The 22,334-nt window shown below is 43.0% G+C and overlaps 1 long non-coding RNA gene across 1 annotated transcript; it reads left to right on the top strand.

Moving 5' to 3' along the window:
- Positions 1–6,287: 6,287 nt before the first annotated feature.
- Positions 6,288–16,638, top strand: LOC140598125 (uncharacterized). The gene is made up of 3 exons (XR_012000253.1): positions 6,288–6,349; positions 12,315–12,462; positions 16,600–16,638. It is a non-coding gene; the product is annotated as an uncharacterized lncRNA (long non-coding RNA).
- Positions 16,639–22,334: the final 5,696 nt, after the last annotated feature.

Raw genomic sequence — 22,334 nt, 5'->3', positions numbered from 1 at the left:
TCCATAGCATCCTTCCGCCACCTCCTGTAAAGTGGGTACCAGTGATGAGTTTGTGGTCATTACCAAATAGTTGGCAGGCATCATGGGTCCGAGGAAAGAGCAATGAACATGGAGTCAAGAGACTGGGTTGGGGTCACTCTCTATCAAGATATTGCTTGTGTGACCAGAGGCAAGCTCCATAAACTTCCAGGGACTCTGATTCCTTAGTGTGGGAGATATAGGTTAGAGGCAAAGTTTCTATGGTGGCCTTCTCCCTACTCCCCCCCCCCCAAGATTTTATTTATTTATTCATGGGAGACACACAGAGAGGCAGAGATGTAGGCAAAGGGAGAAGCAGGCTCCCTGCAGGGAGCCTGATGGGGGACTCAATCCCAGGACCCCGGAATCATGCCCTGAGCCAAAGTCAGATGCTCAACCACTGAGCCTCCTCCATACTTAATAGAAGGTACAAAGAGCTTTCTATTTGACACACCACCAAAGACACCACTAACCTCCAGCTAGGTGTCCACCCTGAGGACCGACTGACCACACACTACCACCCATATTAGCTCTTCTTCCCCTAGGGTGTTGAAAGGAAGAACCTAAAATCCCCAGAGCTGGGTCCAAAAGTCTCCCAACGGTAACGGCTTCATGCTCCGATGAAGTCACAAAATGTGGTGTAACTTCCCTCTCATGTAACTCTCAGCAGCAATGGAAGGAGAGCTACTCTCTCCCATCCTCCTCCTCCTTCTTTAGTCATGACTCATTAATCGCCACTGGTGAATGAGTTTTATTCTAATTTTCACAATCTAATTCAGAGCTGTTTTGAGCTAAAGATCAGGATATAGGTTTTTGGCTTAGCTAATGAAATATCTAATGAATTTGCATTAGTGACAATTACAGACAGGACACTTAGGAGGGAAGGGCCAATTGCAGTGCTCAGCTGATGCCACTTGCTAAGGACTCCTTTATAGGGAAAAGCATGGTCTTGGTGCTCGCATCTCTAATTGACAATGCTGTTCTGGAGACTTCCACCAGAAGAAGGGGATTGAACAAGAAGCAATTGCCTTTCTCTTCCTTTCTTTCCTGCTGTGGTTCTGCCTTCAAACCAAACCATGATGTGAAAGTGTGCTTTGTACATGTGAAAGTTCCCTCCTTGGGACACCTGGATGGCTCAGTTGGTGAGTGTCCGCCTTGGGCTCAGGTCATGATGCCAGGGTCCTGGGATCGAGTTCCACATGGGGCTCCCTGCAGGGAGCCTGCTTTTCCCTCTGCTTGTGTCTTTGCCTCTCTTTCTGTGTCTCCTGTGAATAAATAAATAAAATCTTTAAAAAAGTTCCTCCTCAAAAGAGGATGAATTTATACACTTGCATGGCAGTGAGAGGATCTTAATAATCAAAAACAAAAAAAACTCCACAATCCATTCTGGATCTAGAATAATTACCCACCAGAGAGGGAAGATTCCTTCCCTATTCCTCCTTTAACCAGGCAGGAATCTAAGGCAAACAATGACCCCAGGAAGCCAGTGAACATTTGAAATACAGTCTCAGAAGCCTTGCTCCCCCTCTGTGAAGCGGGGTCTGTGACTGCGTATGGCTTTTCTATGGCCCCCACAGTCTCCTATCCTTGCCTCATATGGCCAAAACATCAATTGAAGCTGGCAAAACCTGGAAGAGAAAAGTTTTTTAAAACCAGTGAGCTTAATCATTTGGTGTTGACAGTTTTTATGGCCTCTGTTGCAATGCAAGCTAGCTGGTCCAAGCAGAGTCTAAGGCAGCAGGTCTAAACAAGTTAAGGCACAGGCTTCCCCCAATTCCGCTGAATGCACACCAACAATCCTGCTCCTCTGTGGCTCTCATCTCCCTGCTATTGCCCCAAAGAGCTGGTGGTAGAAAGAGGGGCATCTTCTGTAGTCCCCGAGAGAGATGCAGTCACCACTTTTGGGTATGTGAGTTGTGCTTTAAATCTATTTTCTCTTCTTCCTTCTTCCTCCCCTTCCATAATTTATTTTGACTTGGTTTTCAGGTCATCTCAATTGACCTCCTTGGGTCTTTTTCTGGCTTTGTGACTGGGCAATCTTCCACACTGGAAGGTGAAAAATGCTTCCTTTAATCTTCTGTGGGTTCCTCAATCTTTGTCTTTCGGAGTGTCTGGTTTGGGCCAGTTCTTTCTAGGAGTTTGACAGCTTTATGCACCAGCTAATGTTTCTCATGTAACCTCGGGTGCTTTTTCATGGTCAGAGGGAAGCTCTCTTGAATTTAAGAGGTCGAGATGGTGGAACGAGGGATCTGGTACAAGGGTGAAAGTAAAAATTATTACTCCCTTCAAGAAGCTGTCGTATATTTTTTCAGCCCCTGGTGACCATGGCGGTGAGGAGGACTATGCCTTATGCATCTCTGCTGCCCCAACACTTAGCATAGCACTTGGGATACACAGTTGGGGCCAGAAATGTGTGTGAAATGAATAAATGGGTGAATGAATGAATTTCAGGCTGTCTTCTCCATGGTAAGAAAGCTAAAGAAAGGACACTCTCAAAACTGAAGTCTTAGGGGACCTAGGGACCGCAGCTGGTTAAGTGTCCAACTCTTAATTTCACCCCTCAGGTCATGATCTCAGGGTCACAGGATCAGCATGGAGTCTGCTGGTCCCTCTCCCTCTGCTTCTCTCCACTCACACACTCTTTCTCTCTCTCTCTTAAATTAAAAATAATATCTTAAAAAAAAAACCTGAGGTCCCATCCCTAGGGAAACACAGTTTTAGAGTCTGGGATATGGAGACCAAATTTGGGATTGATATGGTCAATGACCTTAGGCCATTCTGTGCAAGAAGGATCTTGACTGCCAATGCAAATGCCATACCCTAAAAACATGCCAAAGCTTTGCCTGCAGAATGCCCCTTGCTCTTTCAAATGTACACTTCATTTCAAAGGAATAGAATGGGCATTAGAAAACAGGAGTCATCATGGAATGTCCCGCTGGAAGGGGACACACTGGTCTAGGCACTGAGAGATAGGAGGTACCACATCAGCCTTCCTGAATCCAATGATAAGTTTGACCAAACTGTGGAGTGGCCTGAGGCAGCTCTGAGTGTGTGTCCAGCCAGGCCGAGCCTTGGAAAAGAAAGAGAAAAACTGAGGGATAGGGCAGAGAAATAGAAGTACCTCTTCTTGCTCAGGAACAGTCAGGGAGAGGGGTGAGATATGGTGTGCCTTCAGACGAGGCAGGGATGCCATCTCAGATGTGTAAGGCACAGACTAAGGCAGTAGTCAAAGAGTGCTGGCTATAAAATCAAACAGGCCTGGCTTCTCAGCTGACCAGCAGCACAATCTACTCAAAGAACCTCTTGGAGCCTTCCTTACCTCGTCTGTAAAATGAGGCTAATAATAATAATAATAATTAGCTCATGGGACTGTACGGAGGAATAAATTAGATACTTGACAAATTCCTTAAATCTGGAAGGATTGCCGGGAAGCAGCCTAAGCACAGGGGATTGACAATAAGACAGACAAGCCTCTGCTCTCCTGACATTCCCATTTCAGGGGGAGGCAGCACTGTGGAGCTCACACAAAGGGACAAGCAGACTGCAAGTTAAAACAAATGCTGTGATAAAATTTGAAAGGGCTGATGTGGTAAGGACTCCTGACTCCAGGGTGGAAGGAAGAGGCTGTGTCAGCCAGCCAAGGTCTCTCTGAGAATGTGACAGATGAGCTGTCACCTACTTGAGAAAAAGGAGCCTGCCAGGTGAAGCTCTGAGGGCAGAACGTTCCAGGCCAAGGGAATAGCACGTGCAACCCACTGAGGTAGAGCAGAGCTCAGCGCATTTCCTCCTGGATACACAGAATGCCCAAGTGCGGCCCTGGCATGGTGAGAGAGCTGGAGAGAGGGTCGGGGAGACAACGGTGTGATCTGGCTTATGTTTTTAAAAGATCACTCCAGATTGCAAGTGTATGGGTGTGCAATAGCTCACATCCCGTGTCACTCTCACATTCTTCATGGAGACTACAGAAGTGTTTGTAAGGTTTAGCGACGTCTGACACATCATACATGTTATAAAAGGCTTTTATAAAGTATGTAGTATGTGTTTGGCTACTTCTTAAAGATAACAATCCAAAGATAACTAAGATAAGATACTGCCTTTAGCAGTTCAACGTCTAGCAAGGACACACCAATAGATGATTCTAAACCACAGACCTGTGTGTACTCAAGAGCGTGGATTGGAGCAGGGTGGAAAGGAGCTGACCAGAGGGTGAGGGAGAAAGGTGGTTCCAGCAGGAATGGGAACAGTGTGATTATGCAGGTGGTAGGTGGTGCTGAGGGAGGCTAGAAACCAGGTGGGACTCACCTAATGAAGCATTTTTGTGAGCCCAGAGAATGAGCAGAACTATGTCCTATTGGTGACAGGGGGTCGCTGTAGAGATTTTGACCAATGGGTACCTTGCCAATGACTGTCATTTTGGGGTACATTCCCCCTGCCCCTGGAGGGGCTGGAGGGTGATTCAAGGAAGGGGGAAAAGAAGCAGAGCAACCTTGCAAGTTAGTTGGTTCGTACCATTCCTGATGATGGAAGGGAGGAGGGGGTCAGATCAGATAGATCATGGGAAAGAGATGATAAGCAGGCAATAATAAATATAATATGTAAATAATAATATAAATAATAATAAATATTTTGGAGGGAAAAAATAAACCGCACTTGACACAGAGTAAACAATAAACATTTTTAAAATAAATAGGTTGGGTTGCAAGGAGGGAGTGGCAGTAACATCTTTGTTGCTTGTCACCAGCAGTGAGCCTAGCTGAACAGCACTCACGTTCAAAGCCACGGGGACTGGCTAAGGGGTCATCGGGAAATGTCCGCCACCAAGGTCCCCTTATGCTGCCAGTAGGTCATTGGTGGTGGCTGTAGTCTATCTTCTCCTCCTCTGGAGAGCATGCAGCCTCATCCTGGCCTCCAGAAAGGATTGTGACCTTTCCTGGCACAGATAATGACCAGGTGGGGACCAGGTGATTGCTAAGGCCCCATCGCAACCTTGGCACTGCAGCAAGTTTGCCACAAATGGATATGGACCATGAAATGATGACCGATGGCTCTTTCAGCAGTTCCCAGCTCTGCTGGCCATTGGCCACCTGTTCCAGCTGAGTTCAGCTGTCTTAATGACACTCCATCTCCCACACATGTATCTGAGAAGTGTCCTCTATACTCGCTCCTCTCTGTCCAGCACAGACATCTGAGCTGAAGTAATCTAGATGGGGAGGGGGCATCCCCCACCCGCTCGGCTGTGTGTGAGGAGGATGGGGTGTATCTCAGGAAGACAGCGACACGTTGCGGAAGCTCTCCCTGGGTCTCTGAGTCCTTTGACCTTTTTTGGGTTATCAGATGGCTGAAAAGCCGCATTTTTCTCTGCATTGAAAAATATAGTTATATCCTTGGCTAGATTCCCATTAGCTCAGGGCCTGGGAGGAGCAGCCTGAGGTCTGGGTCATCCCTGCAGGTGTTGGGGAGATGATCCCAACTGCACTCCTCACCTCCCACCCCTACCATGGCCTTGGCCCCTTCTTCACATTCTGCAGGTATGCTCAACAACCCACCTTGACGATTCCTCGGGGATAGCAAACTGAAGCTGGCACTCTTTCATTTTGCCTTTATTTTTTTCCCCTTTCTTTCCAAAACAAATGACTTTATAACGGCAAAGAAGATGAGAAAGGCCTTCTCTCAGAATAAAGAATACTAATTGCGACAGAAAATATTAAGCAATGCTTCACCAAAGCGTATATCATAATGGCTAAATATTCCATTTTCCTTATAACCAGTGAAGACTCCATCACAGATGCTGAGCATTCAGGGTCCTTTTCCCACTGTTGCTGAAAGACCCTAGCGTCCCACGGAAGAGAGTCAGGGCTGGGCAAGAGGCTCAGTGCAGTGGGTGGGGACCACACAGAATCATAAAGAAGTTTAAGATTCCCCAACTGTTACATCTAACACAACCACAGTACAATGATCAAAATTCAGGATGTTCACATTGCTCCGATGCCCTTTATGGACCTTATTCTCATTTTCCCAGGTGTTCCTTTTCTGGTCCTCCATCTAGAGCCACACATCTAGGACCTCATCTAGGGCCACCCATTCTCTTTAGTGGTCTACTTATTCTCATTCCATTGTTCAGGCTCTTTTATTATTCTGTTACTATTGTTATTACTGTTCTCCTGAAATCTTCAGTCTCCTTTATTATCAAATAAAATAGATTGTTTTACAGAATTTTCCTTCTAGCCTTTATATGCTATGAATTCAATCTTTCTTCCTGTTTCCCCAGGTGATAATTATGCAGTATTTTGCCAGCGTTTGTATGGGGTACACTGATCTGAGCTTCTGAAAGGTGAGCTCCTGATAAAGTCTCCCCTGCCTGGTAGAGCCTTTGAATCTAAGTGCAGGAGTTAGCTTAAAGCGATGGTATGGGAATGAACATCTGGCCTTAGCTGGCTGAACTCCAGCTGAGCTGATGATCCCCAAATATCACTAGTTTTTACCCAGATAAATAGGTGCCAGGGAGGAGCTACACCCTGCAGGGGTAGCATTGGGAGAGCAACTCGGAAGGGGAGAGAGTGAGGGGAGAGAGTGTGGAGTTTCAGCCGGGATCTTCTCCCCACACCCACCGCCTGGCTCCAGGCTGTATTTGCTGCCCAAGGGTGCCTTTTCAGAATTAGTACAAAGGTGTGAGTGGCAGCTCCGCTCAGGCAGGTGCACTCATCCTAGAGCAACGCATCAGCAGGCCCGCCAGTTTCACACAGAAGCCACCGAGGCAGTGTGAATGATTCAGAGGAAATGTGGCGCCACTGCTAAGAAGGCTCTGGAAGCAGGGAGGCAGGTGCGGCCACCTGGAATGCTCTCATCACCCAGAAGCGGGGGCGAACATGGCAGTGGTCACACAGGCATTTCCTCAATCAGGAGGGGCACACACACACACACACACACACACACACACACACACCCATCCCTCTCACTGTAGAGAATGCTTTATTTGGTGCTTTTACTTGGTTAATGTTTAGTTTTCACTGTAAAAGCCATAACTTCTCATTAAAGACAAATTTGAAGGTAAGTAAGGTGATACGCAGAACAAAAATAAATAATTTTTGCTGTACCCACCACAGGTGAGGACTACTGATATCTGTTTGTATTTCGTGCTCAGCTTCTTAATAGAACCTGTCAATATTACAGACAGTTTTCTTATCACTATGATTGTGGGGCACCTGGGTGGCTCAGTGGTTGAGGATCTGCCTTTGGCTCAGGTTGTGATCCTGGGGTCCTGGGATTGAGTCCTGCATCGGGCTCCCTGCAGGGAGCCTGCTTCTCCCTCTGCCTGTGTCTCTGCCTCTTTCTCTGTGTCTCTCATTAATAAATAAATAGGATCTTTAAAAGATCCCAAACTTTGCTATGATTGTATATCATCCTGCTTTTAAACTTTCATTAAATGATAGATGTTTGATATTACTACATCAATCAATGTATTACATCAGCTATATATTATTTCCTTGATTTAAATGTCTGTGTTATGTTTCACTGAATCATTTTACTACAGGTTGTGTAACCTTTGCATTATAGCTGGGCATTCATGGGATCTTTAACTAGTATCATTAAAAATTATAGCTTCCCTCTAATTTAGGATTATTCTCTTAGAATTCTAGAAATGTGACAACTTTATTAGAGGCCATGAAGAACTACAGTTTACCTTTTTACTGTTCCATTCACTCCCTTCATTCATAAGTTCATTCTTTTTTGCATATCTGAATTTTTACTGGGTTCCAACCATGTTCCAGATGCTGTCTTGGGAACTGGGTATTAATTAGGGAAAGAAAAAAAATCACAATTCCATTTTTTATGGCTGACTAATATTCCATTGTGTGTATATGTGTACATGTGCATGTATGTATGCATGTATAGTATGTGTGTGCTATATATATCAGATCTGGTCATTTTCAAAAACATGGGTGGACCTAGAGGGTATGATGCTAAGTGAAATAAGTTGGTCAGAGAAAGACAAATACCATATGATATCACTCATAAGTGGAATTCAAGAAACAGAAGAACAAAGAAAAACAAAGAAATACACAAAAAACAGACTTTAAATGCAGAGAACAAACAGGTGGTTGCTAGAGGGGAGGGGGGTGGGGAGTGGGAGAAACAGATAAAGGGGATTAAGAGTACACTTATCTTGATAAGCACTGAAAAATGTATAGAATTGTTGAGTCACTACATTGTACCCTTGATACTAATGTAACATCATATGTTAATTATACTTCAATAAAAAGGGTCACAATCTCTCTATGAACATTGTAAATCCAATAAAGCAGAAACTGCAGTCAAGTAATCAAACACACACATGTATAGCTTAAAATGGTGATAAGTGCTATGCATTAAAACAAAGCAGGATGCTCTGAGAAAGCACAGTAGAGGAGTTCAAGTGAGATGGGAAGTAGAGCAGGGAAAGCTTCTCTATGGACCTCAGCTAAAACCCAGGAGTGAAGTAGGACTTCGATCCACTAAGAATGCAGCAAGGTATTGTCCATATAGAGGACACAGCATGTGCAAAGGCCCAGAGCACAAACAGAGGATGGTATGTCAAGAACTGAAAGGAAACCATTGTTCCCAGAGAACAATGAGCGAGAAGAGTGACCCCCAAGATGAGGATGGACAGAAAAATTTGTAATAAATAACTTAGGGACATGTAGTTTTATCATAAATGTAGTGGGACGCTGGAAAACCATCAGAAGGAAAATAACATGATAGGATATGCTTTTTTTCTTCAAGGGTTGGGTGGCAGGTTGGGAGGATTGGAGATAATCACTACATGGTGTGGGGTTTCCTTTCAGAGGAGTGAAACAACGTTCTAGAATGGATGGTAGCAATGGACGCACAACTCTGCGAAGTTACTAAAAATCTTTGGATCGTACACTTTAAATGGGTGAACGGTATCGCATGTGAGCTCCACCTCAGTAAAGCTGGTATGTGAGGCTGGTCTCAGTGTGGATGACGCATTGTGGCCAACAAGAGTGGAGCAAGTAAGCAGTCTGTAAGAAGCCAGGACATGGTGGATGGGGTCTTCCAGGCTCATGGCCACTCAGAAGGCAGCTATGGACAGATTCCGGACATGCATTGGACTTACATTTACTTCTTAGATAGACTATAAGCTTCTCAAGCTTAGAGATTCTTTTGCTAAATACACTCTTTCCCCCAGCTTTATTGAGGTGCAATTGACAAGTAAAATTGTAACATATTTATTTTATTTTTTTAAAGATTTTATTTATTTGTTCATGAGAGACACAGAGAGAGAGAGGCAGAGACACATGCAGAGGGAGAAGCAGGCTCCATGCAGGGAGCCCGACGTGGGACTCGATCCCACGATCCCGGGATCACGCCCTAAGCCAAAGGCAGATGTTCAACCGCTGAGCCTCCCAGGTGCCCCCAAATTGTAACATGTTTGAAGGGTACAACCTGATGATCAGATACACATACACACTGTGGAAGGATTCCCATGATCATGTTAATTAACACAACCATTGACTTACATAATTACTTTTTTTGTGAGAATACTTAATATCTATAAATTTCAATTTTACAATTCAGTATCATTAACCATAGTTATCATGCTGTGCATTAGATCCTCATTCATCTTAAAACTGAAAGTTTGTATCCACTTACCAACCTCTTCCTACCTCTCCTACCCTACCAGGGCCTGGCAACAACCATTCTGTTCTATTTCTACGAGTTCAACTTTTTGTGGGGAGATGGTGACTCCACACACAAGGGATATCAGGATATCATGCACTATTGGTCTTTCTTTGTCTGGATTATTTCACTTAGCATAATTTCCACTAGCTTCACCCACATTGTCATAAAGGGCAGAATTTTCTTCCTTTTTAGGGCTGAATAATATTCCATTGTATATAGGTATACCACATTTTCTTCATAAATTCACCTGCTGATGGACACTCAGATTGTTTCCATATCTTGGTTATTGTGAATTGTGCTGCAGTGAACAGGGGAGTATAAATACCTCTTCAATGTTGTGAATTCATTCCCTTTGGATATATACCCAGAAGTGGAATTGCTTAGATCATAGGGTGGTTCTATTTTTAATTTTTTGAGGAATCTCTGTGCTGTTTTTCGCAGTGATTCCACCAGTTTGCATTCCCACCAGCACTGAACAAGGGTTCCCTCTCTCTGTATCATTGCCAACATTTATTATCTCTTATTTTTTGATAACAGCTATTCTTAAATGCAACATGGTATCTCCTTGTGGTTTTGATTTGCATTTCCCTGATGACAAGTTATGAGTATCTTTTCACATACCTGTTGGCCATCTAGGTATGTTCTTTGGGGAAAAAAAATGTCGACTCAGGCCCTCGCTCCACCTCGCTCCATTTTTTTTTGTAACTGGGTTGTTTAGCCAAAATGCTAAGTGAGATCGAATAATTGCTTAGACAATGGGAGGGCAAAGGAGAGAGAAGAAAGTATTTGGAGGGGTTGGGGGAGACAGTGAGTGGCTGGGAGAGAGTGGGATGATGCCAAGGGATGGAGAGTATGGAGAGTACTGTGAAAAGCTGGAGGAAACAACACTACCCACACTTCAATCAGGACGCTTTGGAAAGTACTTTTTTGGTTGTGAGATAGACAGCCATCAACAAAAGTGACTATCTACCCAAGTCCCCTAGCTATTTATTAAAAACTGTGCTTTTACCATGTTCTTCTGGGACACTCAGGAACACTGTATTTTTTATCCACCTGTTCTGGGCTGATTGCAGGCACAGCCCTATATGGTCATATCTTCCTTGATCCATGCCCTGTGATGTCCCTCTCACACTGACTCTGGGCCTGCTCAGGCTTGCTCTATTGGCTTCTAATTGCCACTGTCACAGTCACCTGAGGTTGGTGGCTCAAAGGGACATAAATTATCATCTTGCAGTTCTGGAGGCTAGAACCAGGACTGAGATCAAGTTGTTGGCAGAGCTGTATTCCTTTCTGCAGGCTCTAGGGTATAATCCATTTCCTTGACTTTTCCAGTTCCTGGATGCTTGGATCTTTCCAAGGAAAGATCATCCAGACAGGGATGTCTGGATCCCTTGGCTCATGTCCCCTTCCATCAACAAAGCCATCAATGGTAGGTCTGATCTTTCTCATGACGTCATCCCCCCATTTCTCACTGTTCTGCCCCTCTCTTTCCCAATTAAAGACCTATGTGATTACACAGGGCCCACTTGGATACTCCATGATAAACTCCTTATGTTAAGACCAGCTGATTAACACCCTCAATTCCCCCTTGCCATGTAACACACCATTTTAACACATTTCAGAAATTAAGACATGGACTACTTTAGGGAGCCATTATCCTACCTACTTCCAGCCTCCAAAGATTCAACTCCCACATACAAAACACATTCGCCCTTCCCCAAAGCTCTGAACCCATTACAGTTGCTTTGGCTAACGAGCCAGTAGGAAATGTGATGCAACAGAGATACTGAGACGCATCTGCACAAGGTTGCAGCAACTTGTTCTCTTGCTATGCTGAGAAGTCTGAGCTGCCTGCTAGCTGATGAGAGAGTCATGGACAAGTCATCCAGAAGCAGAATCTGAACCAAGTATGTGAGTCAGGCCAGTGAAATCCAGAGTTAATTGCCAATTCACAGAACTGTGAACTAAGCCTTGGGGTGGTTTGCTATGTAGCAACACATAACTGAGATATTCCCTCATGGGTAGGTGGGCTCATGTGATTAATTTTGATCAATGGACAAAAGTGATATACATCATTTCTAGGCCTGACCCCTAAAATCTTCTGCAAGAGAATCTACTTGCTTCCTCTTGGCCATAAGCCCAGATAGCAGAAGGATGTAAGGAGGCTCTAGGAGACAGCAGGCAATCCAAATGGAAGGTGCATGAGTCAGAGTCACTACCTAGAGGGTAGCTGTTCAGAGAGCCACCAACTAGGAATATCCTCACTGGACTTTGAAGGAATGAACGGATCGGTGCTTAGGTAAATTTTTACATTGAGTCTCTGAGATATTTGTGGGGTTTTCTTGTTTTTGATTTGTTTTCATTTTTGTCATAGCAACCAGCATTAATGAATCTACTGTTTGGTATTGCTACCTAATAATTGGAACTAGATAAATAGATATGTATCGTGCATGTCCTGATACATCAAACCCATTGACTAGATAGTGGGAAAGGCAATATGTTGATAAATGGGTGAACTGGGGAGAGAATATGAACACATTTTAATGCCTGCTAAGGCATTTAGTTATTGTGTTTTAAGCAATAAAATGCTAATAGCCTTTTTTTTTTTTTTCCAGCAGGACAGTGACAAGATGAACAAGGACTGCCAAATACTTCTCTCTCTCTGCCCACACTTTGCTACCTAACATCATGCTGTGATCACCGGTGGTGTTTCATAAATAACTCCTTACAGAAAGGCAGGATGGAGCCGTGTGGAATGGTGCTGTCAGTACCTTCATCGTTCTGCTGTTTTTAGCAGCTGTGTGATTTTCAATCTTTATTAATTACGTATGTTGCTTTGAGCTATGGTGTTGGAAATTCTTACCTGAATTTGGTTCACTGTCTGTAGCTTTACTCTGCCCCCTTTTAACCCTCTTCAAGGGATGCACCTGTTCTCTGCCTGTCTTTGGAAGGACTCCCTGAAATAGCTCCAGACTCTGAAATGCATCTCTATTGATTCCTGGAGAATTCAATCAGCAGAAAGTCAGCCTAGATCTGATGTGAAGTTTGCATGGTCCCTTCTCCCTTCTGGAATCAGGGACACATCATCTCTTAAGGATTACTTATTAAAATGTAAGGTTCAGGGGTGCCTGGTGGCTCAGTGGGTTAAGTATCAGATTCTTGGTTTAGGCTCAATTCATGACCTTGGGGGCTTGAGATAGAGCCCCAAGTTGGGCTCCATGCTTAGTGCAGTCTGCTTGTTCCTCTCCCTCTGCTCCTCACTCCCCTCCCCAGAATAAATAAATAAATAAATAAATAAATAAATAAATAAAATCTTTAAATAAATTAAAATGCAAGAGGAAGGTCTGTGAAGTGCCAGTAATCTTTGTTTTCTCTTTTTTCTTTTTTTTACTATAAGTCTCTGTGCCTACTTTATCCCATTGGATGAGAATCAGGCTACCCTCCCATCCATTCCCCTCTTCATGATCCCTCCTCCCTTCTTCATGAACATTGAGTCTTGCTGAAATTGCCAGGTCCAGGTTGTTTAAGATATATTTATTCTGCCATTTAGCTAAAGAGAAGGTACTCAAGGTAAGCACTTTTATATTATAGGGTTCTACTCATGTTGTCTCTGATCAAGAAATTAGTAGACTGACCCTTTGTTAAGATTAGCTCTCATGTTAATGGCTTGTCCACTTAACTAACCAGTGGTCACCAACTTGATTTAAGGATGCTAATGAATTAAAAATATTATCAGAAAACAATAATTAACCTTGAGTATAAAAGTATTAACCAGAGACAATCAATCACTCTCCCAGCCTTAGTAAACACTTAGAACATATTAACTGTCCCTAAAGGAGTAATTAAAGAACTTACCTCTTCTGTTGCAAACATGAAGAGGAAAGGGTCAAGCACAACATGCACATCTGGTGGTTGTGGATGAACATTAGCAAAATGGTTGACATTGGATGTTGCACTCACAGAGCCAGATGCTCCCTGATAAGTGAATCTACAGCACGTCGGGGTCCCGGGATTGAGCCCCACATCAGGCTCCCTGCTCAGGGGTGGAGAGTCTGCTTCTCCCTCTCTCTCTGCCTGCCTCTCCCCCTGCTTGTGAATATGCAGTCTCCCTCTCTCTGTCAAATAAGTATATGAAATATTTTTAAAAAATAGTTTGTTCCCATTTATTGCAAAGCAGTATTCCATTGTAAGGATAAATCACAGCTTGTTTCATCCATTCACCTGTTGTTGGATTCAAGTTATTGGCTATTGTAAATAAAGCTGTTATAAACATTTGCATACAAATCTTCATATGGTTTTACTTCCCTTGGATAAATATCTATCAGTCATATGGCATGTGTATTTTTCACTTTTTAAAGAAACTGCCCAACTGCCTTCCACAGTGGTTCTGCCATTTTGCATCCCAAGCGGAAGTTTATGAAAGTCTCAGAATCTCAGAATCTTTGAAATTGAATTTAATATTCAATTTTATTCAATTCAATTAATATTCAATTAATATTATGTTTATTTGGAAGTACTCATTTCTCTTGGGAAGGGTCCATTGCCTAAATATTTGCAGCCAACGTATTTCCAACATGATGTTTACATTTTAGTTATTGTCTGTGTTTTTATTTTTTTACCATTGCTTATGCCCATTTGGTCATAATTTAAGAAAAATAACAGCTATTTATTTCTAGTTTTTCCACTTGGTAAAATAAATCTATTAAATAAATAAATCCGTGTGAAAGGTTTTCCTCCTCTCGTTATATCTTTTATCCTCAATTTTCATGATGCAAATGTCTTCCAAAGCTTCACCTAAATTTTCTGCCTCTGTATTTATTATGGAGCTTCACTTTTATTTCTGCTGTCCTAGTGCTTTTTGAGGCTGCCTGGAAAACCTACCTCCCCAACCCCCAATGACCCCACAACTAGCCATGCTTACCTCAGGCCAAGAGCAAGTCTGGCAGAGAGATGATTTCAAATCTCTGAATGTTTGGTCTGGGTGGCCAAGCGCATCTCTACCTGCTATATAAATAAAATGCATGAGCCAACTATTACCTTGAATGAACCTAAGGATGCCTCCTCTGGGTTTGGGGTAGGGAACAACCTTGGTTTGCTAAAATTTTTTGTGGTTTCCTGACATTGGTTAGGGATGGGCATTGGAGGAGGGGTAGTATTCCATAGGACCTCATTTGAACTTTCTCATATTTTTTTAAAGAATTTATTTATTTATTCATGAGAGACACAGAGAAAGGGAGAGAGGCAGAGACACAGGCAGAGGGAGAAGCAGGCTCCATGCAGGGAACTTGAGGCGGGACTCAATCCTGGGACTCCAGGATCACGCCCTGGGCCAAAGGCAGGCACTAAACTGCTGAGCCACCCAGGCATCCCTTTCTCATAATATTAATGTGAGAAAAACCTAGCCTGACAATAGCAAATATATCTACGTGTGTGTACACACAGACACACACACATGCTCATATATGGCCAGTGATTGTATTATTTGGTATAATAACATACATTAGACAATATGTATGTAATATCTATTATTATTTGGTATAATAATAGTGTTTACTATATTTGCTTATTTTTAAAAAAGATTTTATTTATTTATTTATTTGAGAGAGAGACAGGTAGTGAGAGAGAGCACAAGTGAGTAGGAGAGAAAGAGAAGCAGGCTCCCCACTGATCAGGGAGCCCAATGCAGGGCTTGATCCCAGGACTCTGGGGACCTGAGCTGGAGACAGATGCTTAACTGACTGAGCCACCTAGAGGCCCCTATATTTGCTTCTTTTATTTGACACATATATATTGGTGTACCAAGAATATATGTTTGCATCCAACACTTTGGTAAGTCCACTAAAATGAATAGTATGGGGTGCATCAGGTCAAAAAACTTGTTTCTCCTGAAGGTTTGAAGGAAACTTAAGATATTTTTGGAAGGATAGTCTGGAAGAACCATTGAAACCAGTTATTCCATGGTCCTACCATTCTACCACTTTGGAAAAGAGTTGGGCGTTATCTACTGATCATGAATATATTTACACCCTATGAACCAGCAGTTTCACTCCTGGATAACAAATGTACACACTCAGGCACACGTGTGTGTGGGGGTTGATGTACATGCTCAATAGAGATAGCTTGCATGCACCAACAGATGAATGTAAGAATGTTCATAGCAGCATTTGGGGTTATAAACCCAAACTGTAAACAATCCAAATGTCTATCAACATTAGAATGAACAAATTCATCACAGAATATTTATGCAGTAGAATTCCACACAGCAATGAAATAAACGATGGGTTGCTACATAAATGAATCTTCCATACGTCATGTTGGGCAAAATAAACCAGATACAGAAAACACATGTGTGACTCTATATTAAGTTTAAGAAATAGGCAAACTAATTCATTATGTTTGAATATGCATGCTTGAGTAGTAAGGCTATAAAAAAAAGGCAAGAAAGTTATTAGGATACTGGATATCCTAGTTAGGATATTGGTTACTCTTCTGGAGAAAGGAAGGGGTGGTAGTTACACAAAGGAACATGGGAAATTTCTGAGGTGCTGGCTGTTAGATCATGCTTTTGAGGAGTTTGCATTTTGACAAGTCATTGTTATATAGATTTCTTTTGTGTAGTTTCCCACATAAAATGTACATTTAATAAATTTATTAAAAGAGAGATTAAAAAAATAACAAGCTCTTCAGCCATTGTCCATGGCAGTTGGCCCATGCACTGGCAAGAGATGCCATTTCTTTCTCTTGCTGGCTGCTGCCCATGCTGACACCCGCTGGTCTAGTCACCTCTGATTCCTCTACAAGCTCCCCTCAGTACTGAGTAGCCCCAGATCTCTATCTTAGATTTCCTTTTAAGGAAAGGAAATGTTCTGTCATCTCACTCATACTCACCTGTCTTTCTAGGTGCTTCGTCCTTGGTTTACTTCCTCTCATACCAGTGCCGATGGTTTCCCGCAGCTGTCACTACTACAGCGGGAGAAGTTTCTACAGAAATTCCTGGAGCTGGGGTGCCTGGGTGGCTCCATGGTTGAGCATCTGCCTTCGGCTCAGGTCGTGATCCTGGGGTCCTGGGATTGAGTCCCGCATCAGGTTCCCTGAAGGGAGCCTGCTTCTCCCTCTGCCTGTGTCTCTGCCTCTTTCTCTGTGTGTGTCTCTCATGAATAAATAAATAAAATCTTAAAAAAAAAAAAAAGAAATTTCTGGAGCCATGGTCTCACCCTCCCCATGTTCTTTATTCCCAGAGACTAGACACTCAACTATCATCCATTGGCCTGATGTCCCCCTGGGAGCCAGCCCAAGAGACAGTATGCACCCTGTTATCCCAAACAGTCCTTTCCTTTATGCCAGCCTTCCAGTATCTCTTCTTGATGTGCCCTCAGGGCAAGAGACTTTGGAGAGGGATCAGAAAGCGAAGAAGACCACACTACACTGAATAATTGGCTTTAAATTAAAAACAACAAACCACCATCTTCCAAGTGAACTTACCCAGATATGTCCTGGTTCTTAAACAAATGATTGACCGTGTCCCCAGAAAGTGTACTCATTGACAGTGGTTTGAGGATAGAATGGGAATAAACGATTATTGATTTCTTACTCTGTGTCAAATATGGTGTTAAACTCTCATGCAGTCCCACCCTACAGGGTACATGTCCTTACCTCCAGTTCTCAAGTGAGAAAACAGACCCAGAAAAGGTCACTGGCTTGTCCTTGTTCACTCATATAGAGAATGAGAGACTCAGGATTGAAACTCTCCTGCACTTGGCTTCAAAACAAAGGCTCTTTCCCTGCCATGATGGTTAGAGCTCCTGGACAGGATGATATATAGGGCAGACCTGGCAAAATGAATATGTTACATAGTAAACATCAGGCGAGTCAGATATTTGTCAAAGCAAATGAATTCTAAAGTGAGGTGAGAGAGGAGAGAGCTTCCTGCATGTTACCTTCATACTACCCTTGAGTGAACAAACTAATTATTGGTCGAGGCAAAATCATGGTGCCTGGATAACTCATTAGCTCTTATTTGTTTAAAGTCTGATGGTGTATGACAAAAGGATCTGTTCCAGATGTCAAAGCAGCACAATAGGGTTTAACAGCCTGTGAGTTAGGAAGGGGAGGAAATCGCAAGAGGTCACTGAGGCAGAGACAGGCTGGTGGGAGCTGGGTCAACATGGCAGCAAGTCCCCACCTGTCCTCCAGGGAAGTCTCCACTCTCTGACCCACCTAATCCATAAAGTCTTTGTCTACAATTCTGAACGTTAATGACTTTTCCAGTTTCTGAACTTAAGCTATTTGAAAGGATTATTGAGATAAATTCCTTTTGGGGTTTGGTGCTGGAAAAACATTTAATCTGAAAAAAATATATATATGTATAATCACATGATATACTTAATGTGACACATTTTGCTTTTTCCGCTGGTTGTCAGGAAGCTCAGACTTTAATTTCCTACTCAAGCACAGAGCTCTATGGAGCCTAACTTCCTCATAAAATTAATTGCCCACTCTGTTCCACACCTTGTTTTATCACTATTTAAATGACCCTCTATTTGTTGCATGAATCTTTATCCACTTTACCTTTGTTTCATTTTTTCCCCTTAGGTTAAAGAACAAAAATTTAACTGAGTAAATTCAAAGATCTAACTGGCTTTATTAAAAGATTCATGAATCAAGAATCAGCTTACAAATAGAAGAGAGCTCCAAGGACTTGTATAAAATGGAAGGTTTTTATAGGAAGGAAGGGGGGCAAGAAATTATTAGCAAAAGAAGAGTTTGTTTCAGGGGCACCTGGGTGGCTCACTGCTTGAGTGTCTGCCTTCAACTCAGGGTGTATCCCGGGGTCCTGGGATCAGGGTCCCTGCAGGGAGCCTGCTTCTCCCTCTGCCTGTGTCTCTGTCTCTCCTTCTGTGTCCCTCATGAATAAATAAATAAAATCTTCTAAAAAGGAAAAGTTTGTTTTAGGCAAGACCACCAGCTCTGGGGGAAGGGGAGGGGGACTTGTTAGATGAATTATTTTATCTTCCTTTAGAGGGGGGATCCCATGTGATGGATGACCTCGCTGGTGCAGACCAGAAAATTCCTGACCGACCAGTTCAGACAACATTTGGGGGGAAGGTTGCAATTGCACTCAGGTTAGGCATTTAGCCCCAGATTGGTGATTGTGTCCTGGCATAAGTGACTCCATTTTCGGCCTATGGACCTTCTTTGTAACATTTGGCAATGATTACTTCCTGGAGTATCGTTTATTTATAAATTTGCTTATTGCCTGTCTACCAATAGGAAGAATATAAACTCTACAACACGCAGACCTCATCTCTTCTGTTCATCATTTTATCCTTGGAGTCTAGGACAGTGCCTTGTAGACTCTAAGTGCTCAGGAAATATGTGGGGAGTTGCATAATAAGGATTCCTGTCAAACGTTTGGGAGGTGGACATGATTATCAATCTCACTTTTACATACTTTAGAGGAAGGAAGCAAAGACATGAGTTTTGTGATATTTGAGTAATAGTGATCCTTACTTTTCCAGTAACTTTCCTAGGAGATTAGAAAATATATCCATTCATCATTAATTCCTTTCAACCTGCCCACACAACCTGTCTGTGGTCATGGAGTGAAGGCCAATCTAGCGTTTTGATGTTACCACTGCTCAGGGTGCTGCTGGTTTTGTCTCCCTTACCCACACCCCATCTCAAGTGCTTCCCCACTTCCTTATAAATGGACCCATTCTGAGGCACATAGGTGACTCAGAGGCAGTTGAGCATCTGCCTTCAGCTCAGGGCATGATCCTGGGGTCCTGGAATCAAGTCCCACATTAGGCTCCCCGCAGGGAGCTTGCTTCTCCCTCTGCCTGTGTCTCTGCCTCTCTGTGTATCTCCCATGAATAAATAAATAAAACATTTAAAAATAACTAAAAATAAATGAACAAACAAACAAACAAATAAACAAACCCATTCTTTGCTATCTCACCCCTTGGCTGTCCTTTGGATTTTGCATATTTTCCACTTGTTGATTTGGTTTCCTGCTTGGCACTCTAGTGTCTGTGAAGACTTTGGGAATGGATATAACCCTGCCTACTCCTGAATGCTAGTTGTAAACCCCAAGACTCCCAGCCTCCTATGAGGGACAGTAACTGTATGTGCAATAATCACAAACTCTTGGACATGGAGAACCACCTGTAAAATCCCTGGGAGCCTAAACCCTCACATCCCCTCCCTTTCTGTACCTGGGTCAAGGGTGATTGGGGAAGACTTTTGGGCATCTGTTAAAGTCTTCCTGACACGACTTCTGACACTACTGCTGTCCCTCACCAGATTTATGACTTGTTTGCACAACTTCTGACTTTTAATTCTCTTGCCGTCACCATCATTTCCTTAATTTTGCCAAAATGGGGAGGCATATTCTATTAACTATGTCCTCAACTGATTAATAACTCCCAAGGAAAGCCTGACTTTGTCCATAACTAAACAGTTACCTATATTAAAGAAATTGGGACAAGTTCTTAATACTGGACTGAGCAACCACCTAGTGACCTATCTTTATTCACTACTTTCTGCCTCTGATATGGATCAGAACCTCCTCTCCTCTGGTCAGGCACATGGACCACTCATCATTTCCAAAACCCTTCCCAGCTACTTATCTGGGAAGATTTAGCAGATCCTCCTCAAAATAGGAGCGAAAACAGCCTGTTCTAACCTCCCATGGTTTTGTGGTGGGCATGATCAGTAGGGTCCCTCACTAATAATAAATACAAAATATTGCCCTTTACTGTGTGACACACACAAGCATCACCAAAAATATTTCTTATACCTTTCTTGTTTCCTGAGACAAGCTGGAACTGTGCCTCTCACATAGAAAGTGGTCGACGAATATTTGTGAGACTAGATATTAGCTATTGGATTCATTCATGATCTTTTTGGAGCTGCAACTAATAAAGAAATGGGCAAACATCATTTTAGGATAGGAAGAAATCCCTGTGAGCAGTCATGCCAACATATGGAGGGATTCCATGGCTCTCAGATTTAACTTGGTGAAGCTGCCTGGGTGATGTGTCTTCCCAGCCTGGGCATTTACTGGTAGAGCACATGCTGCTCTCTAGATAGGGTTGCTCCATCTTGTCTAAAATGGAATTGGTTTGTGTAAATGACCTCCATCAGCTGGAGGCTTACAGATGTTTCTGGCCCTACGCCCTTTCTATTTTCCCTTTAACATACTACCCTCCTTCTCACCTTCAATTCCCCAAACCCATCTATCTGAACTAGACTATTGTAAAGACTTGATTCTGGGTTCTTAGGGTCTCTGGTCTGTTTCAATCATTCTGAACTTCCTTTGTCCAAGACTGGCCCTCCTGACTCTCCATCCCTTTCTCTTGACCGCCTTGCTTCAAATCTTTCCTTTGTCTAACTACGCCTCACTCAGCTAGGTCAGCTAAGTCCCATAGCAGACCAGTTTTCAAATTTACTGACTTAAGCCCATAAAAGAGTATCCCTTCTTCAGATTGTAGCCCAGTATAGTAGCGGGAGGGTCATTCTGAAACCCAGACTCTATGATCCCTTTGGGTCCCAGGGTTTTCCACTGAATAGTCAACAGCATCATGCAGTGTGCATCATCCTGTTCACATCCCGCTGTCCAGAATGCAACCACGTGCTCCTTCCTCTGTTATCAGGAAGAAAAGGAAAAGAAGAACGGACATATTATAGTCCCTGCATAACCAGTGTTCTGGGACGCATTGCACAGCAGCTTACATCTCTTTTGCAAATCCTGGGATTATTGCCAGGCTAGGGGGAAGAATGGAGTCTGTTTAATATTTAGAAGTTACCAATCCCATCCTGGTTTGATCGGTGGAGATTAATCAAAAGATCCAAGTCTTCTGACAATAATCATAGCTAACACTTACTGTGTACCAAGAACTATTCTAGTCACTTTACATTGTACTTTTCACATTGTATGAGATAGGTTCTACTATTGTCCCCATTTCACAGAAGAACAAACCAGGAAGAGAGAGGTTAAGTACTTCCCCAACATCGCACAGCTAAAAATGCCCAAGCTGGGATTTGAACCAGTCGGTCTGACTCTAGGATCTATGAATTTCACAACTTTGATACTTTGCCCTAGTATGGGTCAGGATCAGCCAAGACATTTTCTTTGATACTAGAGGGTGTGTTGGGCAAAGGGAGTGTCTTGTCCTTTTAGAAATCCTGGAGATGTGCCAAACCTTTAAACTCGCATGTACATGGAGCCTGTTCTCCTCCTACTTCTTCAGCTTTCTTATACAAATGGCTACAAACGACACAAACTGTTTAGTATTGTGCCCTCTACATGTTATCTGTCAGCTTCACTGGCTACAAAGGAGAATCAGAGCACTTCATCTTCCACCTTCTCTCCCCCCTCCCACTCAGCTTTTCAACAATAAAGGATATTTAATTAGCACCTACTATATGCCAGACATGTTTCTAGGTGCCAGAACTGGAAGGAGATGAAAGGAGTCAAAACAACCAGATGCAAGGCATGTCCCTAACAGCATCTGGATTATAAATGAATAAGAGGCAAAGCACCACAATAAGCCTAGCAGGTCAGATGCTCCATATCTCAGTATCTAGTATGGGGACAGCTGGTGTCAAGTGCCTCAAAGGAAGGGGTGACGGTG

The sequence above is a fragment of the Vulpes vulpes genome, chromosome 3 (assembly GCF_048418805.1).
Source record: "Vulpes vulpes isolate BD-2025 chromosome 3, VulVul3, whole genome shotgun sequence".
Lineage (NCBI taxonomy): Eukaryota > Metazoa > Chordata > Mammalia > Carnivora > Canidae > Vulpes > Vulpes vulpes.
The sequence above is the reverse complement of the archived record's forward strand: the minus strand, read 5'-3'. Positions and strand labels throughout refer to the sequence as shown.